A 4,767-nucleotide genomic window follows, 5' to 3' on the forward strand; every position below is an offset into this window, starting at 1 on the left:
CTTTCAAAAGAATTTTTCAAAAAAAAAAATTTCAAAAATTTCTCCTTTGTTTTCGAAAAAAAAAATAAAAAAATAAATGTTTTCAAAAATATTTTTTTTCAGAATTTTTAAGAATGAATTCTAGTGTTTCATGATGATTTGTTGAATCTTGGCAGGCTGTAAAGCCATGTCTAAATTCGTTTGGACTGAGGCTTCAACTAATCACTTCAATGCATGTAATTCCTTACTAAAGCTTGGCTGGCTATTAAGCCATGCCTAACCCTCAGATTGGAGCTTTAGACTAAGAGTACAAGATTCCTGGAATTCATATTAAAAATTTTGGAATCCTTATTTTTCTTTTTTTTTACAAATAATTTTCGAAAAAAAATACAAAAAAAAATTATAAAATCAAAAAAAAAATAAAAAATGTTTTCAGTTTCTTGTTTGAGTCTTGAGTCAATTGTAAGTTTGGTGTCAATTGCATGTTTTAAAGTTTGCATAAAATTTTCGAAAAATACATGCATTCATAGTGTTCTTCATGATCTTCAAGTTGTTCTTGGTAAGTCTTCTTGTTTGATCTTGATGTTTTCTTGTTTTGTGTTGTATGGTGTTTTTCATATGCATTCTTGAATTCTTAGTGCCTAATCATTAAAGATTTCCAAGTTTGGTGTCTTGCATGTTTTCTTTGCATATAAAATTTTCAAAAACAAGTTCTTGATGTTCATCATGATCTTCAAAGTGTTCTTGGTGTTCATCTTGACATTCATAGCATTCTTGCATGCATTCATTATTTTGATCTAAAAATTTTCATGCATTGCATCATTTTCATATTTTTTTCTCTCATCATAAAAATTCAAAAAAATAAAAAAAACATCTTTCCCTTTTTCCTCTCATAAAATTCGAAAATTTGAGTTGACTTTTTCAAAAAATTTTAAAATCTAGTTGTTTTTATGAGTCAAATCAAATTTTCAATTTAAAAATCTTATCTTTTTCAAAATCTCTTTCAAAAATCAAATTTTTTTCATTTTTTCTTATTTATTTTCGAAAATTTTAAAAAAATATATTTTCAAAAATCTTTTTCTTATCTTTATTTTCTAATTTTCAAAAATAACATCATCAATTAGTGTTTTGATTCAAAAATTTCAAGTTTGTTACTTGCTTGTTAAGAAAGATTCAAACTTTGAGTTCTAGAATCATATCTTGTGATTTCTTGTGAATCAAGTCATTAATTGTGATTTTAAAAATCAAATCTTTTTCAAAAATAATTTCAATCATATCTTTTCAAAAATATCTTTTTATCTTATCTTTTTCAAAATCATATCTTTTTCAAAAATTTGATTTTAAAATATCTTTTCTAACTTCTTATCTTCTTATCTTTTCAAAATTGATTTTCAAATTTGTTTCAACTAACTAACTAACTTTTTGTTTGTTTCTTATCTTTTTCAAAACTACCTAACTAACTCTCTCTCTCTCTCTAATTTTTGAAAATATCTTCCCTCTTTTTCAAAATTTCTTTTTAATTAACTAATTATTTTAATTTTTTATTTTAATTTTCGAAAAAAAATTACTAACCTTTTTCAAAAACTATTTTCGAAAATCACTAACTCTTTTCAAAAATTATTTTCGAAAATTCTTTCTCTCTCTCTTATCTCCTTTTATTTATTTATTCATCTACTGACACTTCATCTCACCCAAATTTGAACCCCCTCTTCCATCTGTGTTCGAATTTTTTCTTCTTCTTTTCTTCTACTCACACAGGGACCTCTATACTGTGGTAAAAAGGACCCCTATTATTATTATTTTTCTGTCCTTCTTTTTCATATGAGCAGGAACAAAGACAAGAACATTCTTGTTGAAGCAGATCCAGAACCTGAAAGGACTCTGAAAGAAAACTAAGAGAAGCTAAAATACAACAATCCAGAGATAACCTTTCAGAAATTTTCGAACAGGAAGAGGAGATGGCAGCCGAAAATAATAATAATGTAGGGAGGATGCTTGGTGACTTTACTGCACCTAATTTCAATTTACATGGAAGAAGCATCTCCATTCCTGCCATTGGAGCAAACAATTTTGAGCTGAAACCTCAATTAGTTTCTCTGATGCAGCAGAACTGCAAGTTTCATGGACTTCCATCTGAAGATCCTTTTCAGTTCTTAACTGAATTCTTGCAGATCTATAATACTGTTAAAACTAATGGAGTAGATCCTGAAGTCTACAGGCTCATGCTTTTCCCTTTTGCTGTGAGAGACAGAGCTAGAATATGGTTGGACTCTCAACCTAAGGATAGCCTGAACTCTTGGGATAAGCTGGTCAAGGCTTTCTTAGCCAAGTTCTTTCCTCCTCAAAAGCTGGGTAAGCTTAGAGTGGATGTTCAGACCTTCAGACAGAAAGAAGGTGAATCCCTCTATGAAGCTTGGGAGAGATACAAAGAACTGACCAAAAAGTGTCCTTCTGACATGCTTTCAGAATGGACCATCCTGGATATATTCTATGATGGTCTATCTGAATTGGCTAAAATGTCATTGGATACTTCTGCAGGTGGATCCATTCACCTAAAGAAAACGCCTGCAGAAGCTCAAGAACTCATTGACATGGTTGCTAATAACCAGTTCATGTACACTTCTGAGAGGAATCCTGTGAGTAATGGGACGCCTATGATGAAAGGAGTTCTTGAAATTGATACTCTGAATGCCATATTGGCTCAGAATAAAATATTGACTCAGCAAGTCAATATGATTTCTCAGAGTCTGAATGGAATGCAAGCTGCATCCAACAGTACTCAAGAGGCATCTTCTGAAGAAGAAGCTTATGATCCTGAGAACCCTGCATTAGCAGAGGTGAATTACATGGGTGAACCTTATGGAAACACCTATAACTCATCATGGAGAAATTACCCAAATCTCTCATGGAAGGATCAAAAGCCTCAACAAGGCTTTAATAATGGTGGAAGAAACAGGTTTAGCAATAGCAAGCCTTTTCCATCATCCACTCAGCAACAAACAGAGAACTCTGAACAAAATACTTCTAATTTAGCAAACTTAGTCTCTGATCTATCTAAGGCCACTGTAAGTTTCATGAATGAAACAAGGTCCTCCATTAGAAATTTGGAGGCACAAGTGGGCCAGCTGAGTAAAAGGATCACTGAAATCCCTCCTAGTACTCTCCCAAGCAATACAGAAGAAAATCCAAAAGGAGAGTGCAAGGCCATTAACATAGTCAACACGGACGAACCTGGAGAGGAAGGGGAGGACGTAAATCCCAGTGAGGAAGACCTCCTGGGACATCCAGTGATCAATAAGGAGTTTCCCTTTGAGGAACCAAAGGAATCTGAGACTTATCTAGAGACCATAGAGATTCCATTAAACCTCCTTATGCCCTTCATGAGCTCTGATGAGTATTCCTCTTCTGAAGAAAATGAGGATGTTACTGAAGAGCAAGTTACCAAGTACCTTGGTGCAATCATGAAGCTGAATGCCAAATTATTTGGTATTGAGACTTGGGAGGATGAACCTCCCTTGTTCACCAATGAACTAAGTGATCTGGATCAACTGACATTGCCTCAGAAGAAACAGGATCCTAGAAAGTTCGTAATACCTTGTACCATAGGTAACATGATCTTTGAAAAGGCTCTGTGTGACCTTGGTTCAGGGATAAACCTCATGCCCCTCTCTGTAATAGAGAAACTGGGAATCTTTGGGGTGCAAGCTACTAAAATCTCATTAGAGATGGCAGACAATTCAAGAAAACAGGCTTATGGACAAGTAGAGGATGTGTTAGTAAAGGTTGAAGGCCTTTACATCCCTGCTGATTTCATAGTCCTAGATACTGGGAAGGATGAGGATGAATTCATCATCCTTGGAAGACCCTTCCTAGCCACAGCAAGAGCTGTGATTGATGTTGACAGAGGCGAACTAGTCCTTCAATTGAATGAGGACTCCCTTGAGTTTACAACTCAAGGTTATCCTTCTGTAAACATGGAAAAGAGGCACAGTAAGCTGCTCTCAAAACAGAGTCAACCAGAGCCCCCACAGTCAAACTCTAAGTTTGGTGTTGGGAGGCCACAACCAAACTCTAAGTTTGGTGTTGAACTCCCATATCCAAACTCTAAGTTTGGTGTTGGGAAGTCTCAACAATGCTCTGAACATCTGTGAGGCTCCATGAGAGCCCACTGTCAAGCTATTGACATTAAAGAAGTGCTTGTTGGGAGGCAACCCAATTTTTATTTTTCTTGTTCTTTCATGTTTTATTAGGTTCATGATCATGTGGAGTCACAAAATAAATATAAAAATTGAAAACGGAATCAAAAACAGCAAAAGAAAAATCACACCCTGGAGGAAGACCTTACTGGCGTTTAAACGCCAGTAAGAAGCATCTGGCTGGCGTTCAACACCAGAACAGAGCATGGTTCTGGCGCTGAACGCCCAAAATGGGCAGCATCTGGGCGTTTGAACACCAGAATTGCACCCTGGAGAAGAGCTGGCGCTGAACGCCCAGAACAAGCATGGTTCTGGCGTTCAACGCCAGAAATGGGCAACAAATGGGCATTCAACGCCCAGAACAAGCACCAATCTGGCGCTGAACGCCCAGAGTTGTGTGCAAGGGCATTTTGCATGCCCAATTTGGTGCAAGGTTGTAAATCCTTGAACACCTCAGGATCTGTGGACCCCATAGGATCCCCACCTACCTCCACTCACTTCTTCTCACCCCTCTTTCACACAATCCCATAAACACTCTTCCCCAAAACTCTTCACCAATCACCTCAATCTCTCTTCCCTATCACCACTTCAC

General features: G+C 35.9%; 1 non-coding gene across 1 annotated transcript; it reads right to left on the reverse strand.

The window, feature by feature from the left end:
- Positions 1-2,333: 2,333 nt before the first annotated feature.
- Positions 2,334-2,441, reverse strand: LOC112726053 (small nucleolar RNA R71). Its single transcript, XR_003165123.1, has one exon. It is a non-coding gene; the product is annotated as a small nucleolar RNA R71 (small nucleolar RNA).
- Between the last annotated feature and the right edge of the window lie 2,326 nt (positions 2,442-4,767).

The sequence above is a fragment of the Arachis hypogaea genome, chromosome 11, assembly GCF_003086295.3.
Source record: "Arachis hypogaea cultivar Tifrunner chromosome 11, arahy.Tifrunner.gnm2.J5K5, whole genome shotgun sequence".
NCBI classification, from domain to species: domain Eukaryota; kingdom Viridiplantae; phylum Streptophyta; class Magnoliopsida; order Fabales; family Fabaceae; genus Arachis; species Arachis hypogaea.